We start from the raw sequence: 13121 nt of genomic DNA, 5'->3' as shown, positions 1-13121 counted from the left end.
CTCCACGTCCCCAAACCCACCCAGGCGGGTTCTTTGTAGTTATTGCCTTGGTTCCCCCAAAAGTCTGATTTCTCTCCCTCTCTCTCTCTTCCTCTTCCTCCCTCTTTGCCGCTCTCTGTCTCTATCTCTATCTGTATCTCTCTCTATCTCTGTCTGTATCCCTGTCCCTCTCTGTCTGCATCTCTATTTTTGTCTCTGTCTCTCTCTCTTTATCCCTGTCTCTCTATGTCTCTATCTCTCACCACTTCTCTCTGAGCCCCTGCGTCTCTCTGTCTCCCCATCCCACTCGTCTCTCCAGGTGTTCTCTTCTCCCGAGAATGTCTTCCTCTTTCTCCGAGTCCCTGTCCCTAAGTCTGCTTCTCTGTTTTTTCCTGCTTCCATCTCTGGCTCAGCCGCCCTCCATCTGGAGCCTCTAGAGGGGCCATTGGGAGAAGGGCTGCCCTCATTCCTCCTTGTTTTCCTCTGTTTGACAGGATCCCCGTGAGTGAGACACACGTGCCCCTCCCCAGGGGAAACCAGCTTTGTCACAAGCCACAGGGACCTCTCAGCAGGTCCCCGAGCCTCCCTTCTCAATTGGCTCAGAAATTGGGCTGGAACGAGGGTGGCATTCGTCAGCCCCAAAGGCCCCTGAGTCCTTATACCCCGACGTCTTGACCTCACGCCCCCAACTGCTCCTGGGCCCCCCACCGAAGTTTGCAACCTCTCTTCCCCCTGTGTGCCCCCTCTTTCTATTTTGTGGCAACCGTTACTTTTGTTCACTGATAACCAGTTCCCTCTGCTTCCCACACAGTTGAGATCGGGCCTCGGGCTTCTGTTGTCTGATAAAAGTGAAAAAGGGGACAGGTGCTCTGGAGGGTCACCCAGACCTCAGGGGACTTCTGTGCAAGAGAAAGAAACCTGTCTGGTTTGAAGGCCCTGAGATCAGCGGGCTGTTTGTTACCACAGCATAACCGGTCCCATCCTGACAGATACACGTTCCTCGCCCACCTCACTCCACCCATGTTTCTGTGTCTCAGCCTTGGGGTCATGTTTTTAATCCCACGTCTCCACTTACTGTCCTTTTCTTCCTCCCCCACCCAGCTCACCTGGATTCCTTCTATATTTTGTCCTTTATCACAGACCTGGATTTATATTGCTATCTACAGCTCATAGAAATAGATTGGCTTGTATTTTCAGCAAAGATGAGAGAAGATGGTTTGAAGAAGGGAATATTCCACATAGATATGAGAGAAATGCCTTAAGCCTAATGGTCTGAAATGCTTTAGGTGCAGAACAAATACAGGGAAGGAATGTACATTTGATCATCTGAGGACTCAGAAGGGAAGGGTGTTTCCAACGGCTTAGTAAGTCTGAAATGAAAGCCCACGTCAGAGAAGAATGGACAGACTTCTTTGCACAAACTGGAAAGAAAAGACCAAGGCACGTGTGGCCTTGAACACTTAAGCCCCTGAGCATTAAGGATAGAAACAGGTGAGAGCATGTGGCATCACAGGGGTTATTTGGAAGGTCAGCTCTTCCCATCGAAAACTGCACAGCTCAGAGGCAAGTGAGAAATTACCAGGAAAAAAAACCCCACACGCCTCCCACCCCACCCTCCCTCTCAATGCAATAACCCTAAAGTCCCAGCAGGACACAAACCACATGTTGCTGCTGTGGATAAATTCTGAAAAGCATCCGAGGGTAAGTGTTTAATTATACTTAGCAAGGCTGCACCTTTCCCTCTCAAGACAGGAAATCCCCATGGATTAATTGCATTCAGCCTTGAAAGTCCTGCCGGCAGCCTCTCAGGACAGTGGGAACGAGTTCACGTCACCCATTTCAGGGCAACAGGAGGGTCTGAATCCAGAGACCTTATGACGTGGTTCCACGCAGGCAGGGGCCAGGTGGACACCCCCTCTGCTGTCCTCAGGGGCACTAAATAAAATAATTAAATCTGTTCCAGGCCAAGCCACCCGGCATCGGCCTGGGAGAGTGTAAGTCAACTCGGTAAATGAGACGGGCTGGGCCAAGCTTTCTCCTGGTGCCCTGAGATCATCTCTGGAATAACCCTCTGGTCTCTGAGTGAGAGGGAGGCGATGGCAACGTGGGTCCAGCCCCAGGCAGAGTCGGAGAAGCCAGAATGAGGCATCCCAGCTTCTTTTGAACGCCTGCTTCCTGTGGAGGAGGCAGCATCTCATACGTTCCTTTAAGGTTTATTAAATAGCAAAACATTTCGTGACTAAAAACCTATATGAACTGTTAGATGTTATCTGACTCCCCCTCTTTGAGAATCACTGAGCTGGAATTTGTAGCCCCTTTTTATTAATGGTTTTTACCCTACCTCTTTTCAATGCATATCCATCCATCCTAGACCTGTTTATTCATTCAGCAAGTATTTGTCAAGGACCTATTGCCCACTAAGCTGGGTACTGGTAGGAGGGAGGTAAAGTAGAATAAACCATGGTCCTCGCTCTGGAGGAAGACGGACAGACGGCTTTAATAGACTGCAGCACTTCTGAGGTGAAGCACATGCTGGGGGAGAGTCAGGGGCCCACTTACCCCAAAGGTGAGGGGTGGGCTGTCAGGGAAGATTTCCCCTCTCTCCACCTCCCATCCAGACCCACGTACCAACCCTTCATTCGGATGAAGATAAAAATCACAGAGTCCCACAAAATCATTGAATTTTAAGCATCTTGATTGTTTAGTCCAGTTTTACCCAAATTCACGATACAGAAAATTGAGGTCAGTGAAGATCGGCCGCTTGTCCTGGGTCACCGTCGCTCAGTGACAGAAGACGGACAACTGAGAGCTGGTCCCAAACACTGACGTGAGAGCTCCCCCTTGCAGGTCACCATTTCTGCAAAACGAGCCACCCTGAAACAGCAATCCTGGATTTAGTCCCGAGTCTGCCCTGGGCGTGGCAAGGATGGTTCACCCCGATCCACAGGCTTCAGCTGGGGTGACTCGAGGCACCTGGAAGACGTGCCCTCACTGTTGGCTGGTACCCACCCGCACCCACCCTCCCCTCGCCTCCACAGGGCTCCTGGGGCTTCCTTACATGGTCACAGAGTTCCTAAAGCATTCCGAGAGATGCAAGGGGAAGCTGCCGATTCCCTAAGACCTGATCCTAGAGACTGGCACAGTCCATCTTCTGCTGCATCTGTTCTTCCAAAATTCAAGGCGGTGGGGTCGGCAGGGGGAGAGAGAGACCCTACCTCTCAGTGGGTAGAAAGGCAGAGAATTTTGGACCATCTCCTAATTCACTCCATCTGCCTAAGTTAGTTTGCATTTTCATAGGCTTCAAAGACTCAGTTAAAAGAAATAAAAGCAAAGTGCAAAAATAATGGGGGTAGCTGGTCAGGGGCCTCTGGTGCGCAGGCTGCCGTCAGCTCCTCTGAGGGGCTTCCAGGCACCAGCTGCTGGTGAAGGCAAAAGTGGAGAGACTGAAAAAGATGGAATTTTCCAGTCAATGACGTGACCCTCAGAGCCACGGTGCTCACACTTTACTGTGTGTTACAATAACCCGGACCCCTCATGAAAATACAAATTCCCAGCACCATCTCAGATCAATTAAATTGCAATTCCCACAGGTGTTCAGGGAGCTATTTTTAAGGAAGTCCCCAGACGATGATGAGGCAGCTCTTGGGTCACGACCTGTTTGCAAATTCAGACTCAAGACCCTGTTCTCAGGACCACTGGCTCTTGGTTGAGGGAGAGCCCTGCTTGTTTTTATAGATGTTTTTAAGTGATGAGACTGAAGTCCACTCACCGCCCCCCTCACTATGAATTCCACTTTGGCTGTGAAAAGTAGTCTGAAGATAAGACAACAAACTGAGGGAAAAGCACAGCTGTTTCTGGGCCAAGAGCTCAGCCCTGGGAAATACCCAGACCACTGAGGCCGGAGGATGGGGTCGGAGGGACCCGGCTTCCACTTGGGCTTCAACACCACTCTCTGAGATCCATTCACGCTGCTGCGCACGCCAACGGTTCATTCTCTTCTGTTGCTGAGTGTGTTCCGTGGTCTGGATAGACAACAGTTTGCTTATCCATCCACCTGTGGGTAGGGTTGAGGATACAAATAGGGCCAAGAGAAAGACCCTCTGGACCAATAGAAGAACAGAGAACACACCTCATTATGGAGCAAACATCAACAGATTTACATGCAGGTAAGGTGGCCTGAAGATGACTACAAAGTTAGGGGGAAAAAGCCAACATATTTCTGTAGCAAAAGAGAAGAAAGATCAATCAGTATCTCTTCTCTTCCAGCTCCGTGCCACATGTCCTGTGAGGGAGCCTGGCGCTAATTCCTGAGTCCGTCCACACGGCCAGAGAAACACCTTTACGTTGTAAGCCTGGAGCCCGGGCTCGGTCCTGGAGAGACGGACCTGTATTCCAAACAGAGCAAGGACACAGATGCACTGCGTCTCACAGAAAACACTCTGAGAAAGGGAACATGGTCTTTGGGGCCTTTATAAATGGAGAAAATGATTCTCATTTACCCTTACAGTGAGCACTTGCGTCGTTTCCTGTTTTGGCTACTTCAAACAAAGCTGCAAAGAACAGTCACATCCTGGACATAACGTGTCTCTGGAGTAACTTGACTCAGGAGTGGAAAGGCTGGGCTGGACCATAGATAGGTATATGTTTAGCCTTTAAAGGAACTGCCCGCATGTCTCCCAGAGCACTGGACCGTGTTACATCCCCACCAGCAAGTTACTCCTCATCTTCCCCAACACTTGGCATGCTCACTGTTTTTAATTGCAGCCAATGCCATGAGCGCGGTGGTATCTTATTGTCCATTTCATTCATCTTTCCCTGATACAGATTACGTTGAGCATCACTTCATGCGTTTTGCCAGACATTCGGGGAGCTTCTTTTGTAAGCATCTGAGCCTTTGGCCCAGTTTTTCACTGGGTTGTCTGTAATCGAGTTGTACGAGTTCCTAATACAGTGTCCCTACAAATCCTTCAATGTTTCCTCCCGGTCTGAGGCCTGCTTCTTCATGTTCTTACGATATCTTTGAAAAAGCAAAAATTTTAATTTTGATGAACTCCAATTAACAAGAAGTAAAACTGATCTCAGATTTCTGGCTCCAGAGAAAATTCCAGAACTGGGAGAGAAAACGTTTCTGTTGGTTTAAGCCCCCAACTGTGTGGAGATTTTTACAGCAGCCCCAGGAAGCTAATGCTCCCATGATGCTGTTTGGGGCCTGGCCTTTGCACAGGTGGTTCAGGGGTTAGGCTGAGACCTGTGTGGATTTACACATAGAATTAGGGGGTCCCCTCCGGGATTCTCTGCACCCTTCTCCTAGCTCCTCTGGCAAGCAGGATGGAGTTTCTATTAACGTTCTCAGCATCCCACGATGGGGACCAGTGGTTGTGTGCAATCATCTCTCCAAGTTTGAGTCGGTTCCACAATCTGCCTGCTTTGTGTGCTCTTCACAGCCCTCAGATAGTTGTTTTTGTGGTTTTCCCAGAGTTTTGAGTTGTAGTTAGTGAGTGGGAAGGGTGGGTGGGCTTCTCTGCACAGGGGAACGAGACCGGGGCCCGCATCAGGAGCCGGAGCTGGGACAGGAGAGAGCCTACTCGGGACCCACGCGGTTCTGGTGGCTCAGCTCCGAGGCCCGTCTGCATATTCTCAGCCTTGGGGTGGGGTGTAGAGCAGGTGGGCAAAGTCTCAGGTTCACAGGTGAGCCCTTTGCTGCTTGCATCGATACGCAGTGCACAAAATCAGTTCTGCTCCCAATCAACTCACCTGTCATTCCCCGTGGTGAGTGGCTACAGGAAACGGTCTAGAAGCAGAGAGGAGGGGCAGGTAAATTCTTACAGCGTTTGAGGGGTTGGGGAGGATCCCTAGTGAGGTGACACTGGAGCTGAACCCGAAGGACGTTCAGATTTAACAAATGGAGGGTCAGCCAGGGCGTCCCAGGCAGAGCGAACGCTGTGAGCCAGGCTCCGGGTGGGAGGGTCCAGGCTCGGGGGACGAGACCAGGGTCAGGCAGGGCCACACGGACCCCAGAAGGTGGCAGCAAGAGACATGGTGGTAGGGACCTGATGGGGCCCAGTCACAGCAAGGTCCCATCTGAGGCAGGGACAGGTGTGGTCCCCCAATGGTGCCAGCCCCCCTTTTCCTTCCATGCTGGGGTCAGAAGGGCAGGACGCAAGCCCGGCTCTGTCGTGACAGAAATAAAGGGAATTTTCCAGGGACAGAGCTCCGGTCATTCCTGTCTCGCCCTTCCCGCCTTCCGTTTCCTATTTCCCAAGTCTTTCAGCTGCATAAGCTGGGGCAGGAGTTCCCACACATGGTAATTCATCCCTCAGGGAAAATGTTTCCCTGTGACGAAGAGAAAATGGCATGTGAGGGGCCCAAGCGTCAGCCCGTGTTTCAAAATAACAGTAAAAGCTGTTTGCAGGCATCCACCCAAGGCCAAGACAAGCCTCGAGCCTGGGGCGATTCACGGTCTCAGGGTGAATGCCCAGCTGTGCACCCCCGGGCTTATTCTCAGGCACGGTCTCCCATGGGATAGCGTCGCCAGCGCGTCCATAAAAGTAACAACAGCTCACAACACGCGGCCATACCTTCTGGTGTACACATACTTGCATATTTATAATATATATGTATACATAAATGCATACTTACACTTGGAGAATATATAAATTGTTTCCTCTGTTCCTTAGGAGATGTTTTTATTAGTGATGGCAAAAGGCATTTTCAATTCTGAATTAAATGTACTTATTTCTTAGAAAACTCTTACAGGCTTTGACATGAGTTTGCTGCTGGTGATCCGATTGTTCTTGGTTGGCTTTTAGTTCATAAGTTCACTCACTCGTTCATTTCAATTATTCATGAACAACAAACTTCTTGGCTTCCTTCATTAAGTCTTAGTCTAGCAAAGCCCATCCAGGTGGTTTCAATATAGACACCGGGTAAGGAAGGCTCTCTGTGACCTTGGAAATGGACATCTGGGGATTCTGAAGAGGCACATCTGACTCGGGCAGGACGGTGAACACACACGTAGTGGGTGGAGTCCTGTTGATGCCTCCCCCTCCCCAGTTGTAAAGTTGATTTCAGTATCTCAGCCTTTCTTTCTTTCTTTTCTACAGCGGTGGGATGGGAAGGAGAGATGGAGGCTGAGGGCCTGGCCGGAACCAGTCCCCTCTGCCTTCAGCTGTGAGTCTGGGAAGGTCAGACACACGGCAAGGATCCCAGCTCCTCACATTCAGCGTTTAACTGTATCTGAAAGTTGGCAAAGTGCCAGGGTCCAGTGTAACTCTGCTAAGGCAGAAGTACAGAGCATAAAAGATGAGGATGTCTGGACCTGAGGATACACCTCGGACCTGACAATATGTGGAAACTTTTTATTGGTTCCATACACAGAGTTGTCACGGCTCTATCAGGTGAATTGTTAGAGAAGACAGACACATCACACAGAGAGAACGGATGTACAGAGTGGTCCAAGTCTCTCCTGCCACCTTGCTCCCATGTTGGTATTTCCTTCGGTGGGCCTTAATTAATCAAACTGAAAGAGTATGTGTTTTGTTTCTCTGCTAAACTAAGCGAAATGATTACTGACGTGATTATAGTTCCCAAAAGGCTTCTCATAATGGACCTTTCTAAACTTGATATGTATGAAAGGAAATCTGGTTGGTTTGCTCTTAAAATGTTTATGTGCCCTTAGTGAACTCTGCTTGCTTTATTACGATTTTTGTTTGTTTCCAAAGAATGCTTAGGGCCCTGGATAAGAAGGGGCAATAGAATAAGAGCAGGAAAGTAAGTTGTGGCCTCCTGGGCTCACCACTTGCTGATCACTTCTCACTGAAGCCCGCTCAGGGACCTGAGAATCGGTCATTTGGGTCGAAGTCTCCTTAATGGTTTGTGACAGTTGGAAATAATAGGAACTCCCCTTGAAATTCTAATTCACTGGTTGAGACATTAGTCCCTACATTTTGTTGCCACCGTTGGAATCCACCTTCCTCTCTTCCCACGTGGGCAACCTCTCCCCGGCAAAGACAGAATGACTGGAGCCCAATATTCAGAACCCTTCATTTAGCAGAGAGAAGATGTGGGTGGGAGCAGAAGGTGAGAGCAGGAGTTCCTGCTCCAGGGCACTTATGTTTTCTAGAGGGGCTGCATCCATTCACGCCAACAGCAAACGTGTAGGAAACACCAGTGTGTACGGTGGACCACGGCGCTGGGAAGCAAGCCTGTGCCTTAGGTTGTAGCCATGTAGACAGACACGGAGGGCCCCAACCACATGGAGGCGTGGAGTAAGCGCAGGGCTTGTCCAGGGGAAGCAGAGACTAGCTCTGCCAGGAGACTTGCACCATATCAAATCAGGCAACGGGTTTCTTTTTTTTAATCCTCTACATTTGAGACTGCATGAGCAACCAGCTGGAAAACGCAGGATAAGCCTCTGGTCCCACCCAGGCAGAGTTAATCCGAGGGTCTCCCCCTCCTGGCACTTTGTTCTTTTCGTTCAGCAGAGCCCTATTGCATCGTGTAACAGGAAGCGGGGCCGTCTGCTCCCTGTTCCCGCCTCACAGGACCGAACTCCTGCTCGGGCTGTAACGCCCACCTCTCTGGCATGAAATGAACCAGCCAGTAAATGAGCGCTGCCTGTTTCCTGGGTGTTTCTCTCTGAGCACAAGTGTGGAAGGAGCTTGTTTAAATCAGTGCCTTCCCTCCATCCCCACCCTCACTCCTGATCTAGAAGCTCAGAGGCTCAGTCTGAGTCTTGTGCCTCTTTCTCTCCTGGTAGTGATTTACTACAAGAGAGCAAGGCCCTGCGAGGTCATTTGTAAATTTTGGCAACTTGATTGACAGATGGAACACGTCAGGATGCTACTCGGACACCCAGTGGGAAACAAACAGAAGACGTATATAAAATGGGAGCTTGAAATAAGTGTTTGAATATCTGTATGAATATAGATTTCTCTAAAACTGTTTACATTATTCAAGATGAGCTAAAGGGGATCCTTTGAGGCATTAGTTTTTTGAGTTTTTCCCAAACATTTCTATGTTCCCTTTTCTTTTCATCGAGGCATTAGTTTCCCACCTTTGGAACAAGATTAAAAAGCCCTGGTGGTCCTGCTTCTTTCTGTATGTACAGAACAAACAGCGACTCATTGTGTGGCTTACGTGTCCGGACAAAATTTGAAGAGAGATCAGGTAGGGCCGTGTGTGTGTGTGTGTGTGTGTGTGCGCGCGCGCGTGTGCACTTCATCTGTATGCATTTGTGGGCCAATTCAGACAATTAACATTCTTTCTCCTGCTATAAAAAATGAATATTACTTATATCTTTAACCATTTACTTCCCAGAAAGGCTAAAGATAAAGAAAATAAACTCTTTGCTAAGACTATGTTGGTGGGGTGTGTTGGGAGATGTAAATTAGCCTTCTTCACTTCATCCTTTGGAGAATATAATTAATAAAACTGAGATTATTGTAATAAAGAATTATCCCTCTGATTTCTCCTACTATTTGAACTACATCAAATAATCCATAGTTTGGGGCTTCGTGGTTATTTTCGTTGCATTTGTTTCTTCATACGTATATTGTTTTGCTAATATTTTGACATATTTGTTTTTGTAGACGCTAGTTTGTCTTTGCTCACTATTCTGAACGATCCATTTAAGTGACACTGATGGTGACAAGGATAACGTTGGGAATAGTAAGAGCCAGGCAAGGTGTCACACCTGGAGATGACAAGTATCTGACGTGGGTTTTATTATTCTCCTTTTTACAGAGGGGGAAGAGCAACTCCGAGAAGCTCAATGACTTTCTCAAAGTCACCTGAAAAGCTGGGTTCCATCCTGAGCTGCCACTGTCCTCACTTCATCTAGTGGGGCTGAGAAAACTCATCCACATCCCATGGTTTCAGCATCTACAAAATTATGCTGGTGACTTGAGCCTGGGTAACTCTGCAAACTTCAGACATGTATATCTAACAACGGCCAACTGGATGTCTCCTTCTGCTTATGGCAAAGCTCTGGGTTCGTCACCAACACGATGACTTTTCCTTCGTAATCTCTGTTTATTGACGTCCCCACCTTAAGCCCAGGGACAAAGATTGTCAGATTCAGAAAATATATATATTTATAAGTTTGCATCAAATATTGCATGGGACATCCTTATACTAAAAAACATACATTCCTTGTTTATCTTAAATGCAGGCGTCACTGGGTGTCTTCCATCTGACCCGACAGCTCCACTGGAGTGCCCACCTTGAATTCTCCCTCATCCTCACGTCCTCAGCATCAGTCAAACTCTGCTGATCTCACCTCCTGGATGTTTCTCGAAACCACCTCCTCCTGTCTGTCTTCACTCCTACAGCTGCCACCCCACTTCAGGCCCCACCATCTCCAGTGTGGACGATCGTCTCCAACATGTTTTTCCTGCTTCTTACGCCGCTGGTTCCTCCACACTTCTGCCAGAAAGGCCCTTCCCCATCACAGAGCGACTGAGCCAGGCCCTTTATCGAAAGCTCTTCAGTGCCCGACACCCGACCCCCGACCCCTGCAGCTACACACACATCAGTCACCCAGTTTCAAAAACAGATGACAACACGGCCAGGACCCAGTCCAATTCAGTCAGGACCTTTTGTCGTGGGACCTGCACACTGATCCATCTGTAAAGCTCCCTGGGGTGACTCTAACGTGGAACAGATCTGGTGCTGTACAGATCCCTCCATCCCCGGGCCTGAAGCCCCCACCAGCCCCTGCCCTGGCTGCCCACCCAGAGTTTACACCACAGGACAGGCTTAACTCTGGTTCTTCCAACTCACGGGCTGGTCCTCCTCCCTATTCCCTTTCCCTCTGCCTGGAACGTCCCACCTTCCTAGGGCCTCCTAACTTTCATTCAGGTATAAAACTCAGCTCAGAGGTCATTTCCTCTATGAAAACCTTCCATGCCACGGACGCCACCACCTGCCCTCGGATCAGCTCGGGAGAAACCCTTGTTCTGTGCGATCCACACACTCTGCTCCCAGCCTGGCCTGCCTTTGGCACCAGTGTCTGTGTCTTTGCTCGTTTCTGTGTGTCCGAGGCGTTGCCTGACAATATATTTGAGTGAATGAATGAACAAACAAACAGCATGGCAGAGCCGGGATTCTAACCCAGTTTTTTAACCTCAAAACCTGGGCATCCTCAGACAACGTAGTAAAAGGTGGTTTACCTTCTAATGAGCTGGGGTTCCACACTTTTATCTACAATAGAGAACACAGATGGCTTTCAGAAGCATGACTCCGAAGCCAGTGCCCGGACACACCAGGCCCCTTCCCGCCTTCACACCGACGCACGCACAGTTTGCTCTCAGCCACAGATGCCCTTCTCTCTGCCCTCCCTACAGATGTTCCAGGCATCCTTCAGCATTCAGCCAAAATACTGTCATCTTGGGGAAGAGTTTGAGGTTTCCCCACCCCTCTAAACCGTCACCAGTCCCGTGCTCTCTATTTCAGTAACGTTTTGTACACACTTTAACCGCAGTCCTGATCGTTTGGGACTGAGATTGTTCAAAGGTCTGTCTCCCCACTGGACCAGAACCTCTCCGGGGTCTTGTACAACTTTTACACAAAGCACAACGTGGGTGCCCAGTAGATTTTTGTTTCTAAATTATTATCTTCCATAGAATTTTGTTAAAGAAATTTCTACTATTTTAATTCTTTGAAAAATTAGTCAGATTACCCCATTCCATGAGACCGTTAAACGACTAAGAATTTATAGTACTTTGATCTCTGCTTTTTTTACTTTAAGCAGTTTTAACGGTTTGGTCAGAGATTCTTTCACCTCCAGTGAAAGTGGTAAGAACTTCCTATAAAGGAGCCTCTGCAGCCCGCCACCTGCCCCCCTGTGACCAGTTGCAAGGACTGGACGAAGCTAGGATAACAGTTTTTGTCCTGCAAAACGGGATCCCCCAGTGGTCCGGCCACGGTTAATTTCACACAGGCCGGGAAGCATGCGGCGGAGGCCGGAGTCAGGAAGGAGCCAGCACACCTCCCTGCCCCTCTTTGATGTGCAGCCTTGGCTCTGCTCCACCCCTACCCGGATGGGAGCCGCAGCTGGCCACCATGTGCAGCGGCCAGCGTGGGGTGGGGGGAGCCCGCCTTCCCCGGAGCCAAGTGAGGATCCCACACCCAGTGGAAAATCCACATCCTCGGTCTGATCAGCGGGCAGCCCCGGCATCGGAGCAGTAAGTCAGCCCCAGGTAAACGCAAAATTCCGGGTTTGAATCCTCGCTCTGCCACCTGTTAGCAATGATCCCGAGCAAGTTCCCGGGTTCTCTTGGAGGGGAGCTGCACCGCAGAGTCAATTCCTGTGGCTCGAGGGTTGCAGTGAGGACATAGGACTGAGCGACACGGAAAATTCCCGCGAGACAAAATCCCACAGGCACCGACCAAGTTAGCAGCCCGTCTGCTACCTGCTCGTCCGGCAGGAATGAGGAAAGCAACACGCAATTAACGAAGGCCTCTTCCACACCAGGTGCCCCACAAGCAGCTTCCTGCTCAGTGAATAATATCTGTCCCCTCCGCATCTGAGAGCAATTACCCCCCCAACCCCTGAGCAGAGTTTGCCAGGACAGAGAGGCCCTGAGGAGGCCTGGGAAGTGGGACCCTCAGGGCGCCTGGCTGCCGCCGCAACCCCCACCCCTCACCCCAGCCCTGCACATCCAGACCAACAGCAGGACGTTCAGCCACAGCCCCCAACATCAAACAAGTCCCTCCGGCCTTTGTGCTAAGTGACTTCAGGAGCCCGGACGTTTCTGGAAGAGAATCTTCTGACCCGTCCTTTCCAGGTTCTGACTCGCCTGGCGATCGTCTGGGTAACGCACGGCCCTTAAAGGCGGGGCGGGGGTTGCATCTGGGGCACAGGGACGGGTCAGGTCTGGGCAAAGCAGCGTGAAAGGACGGCCTCTTCCACCCCTTCCCCATCTCTCGGCAACAGGGTCTCCCGCGTGGCAGCTGCTGCCGCAGCATTGGAAATACTGGTCCTTCGCGACCCTCGGGGTCTCTGGGGAGAGTGAAATCCAGGCCTTTCAACACAGGATATTCTCGCTAATCTCTAGGCCTAATCCACTTAGAGCATCGCTTTTAAGTCCCATTTGCAGCGACACAGAGGCCGGGACTATGGCAGATAAGCCCTTCCCACT

This window comes from Globicephala melas, chromosome 13 (genome assembly GCF_963455315.2).
Source record: "Globicephala melas chromosome 13, mGloMel1.2, whole genome shotgun sequence".
Taxonomy (NCBI): domain Eukaryota; kingdom Metazoa; phylum Chordata; class Mammalia; order Artiodactyla; family Delphinidae; genus Globicephala; species Globicephala melas.
Note: the sequence above shows the minus strand (reverse complement) of the source record.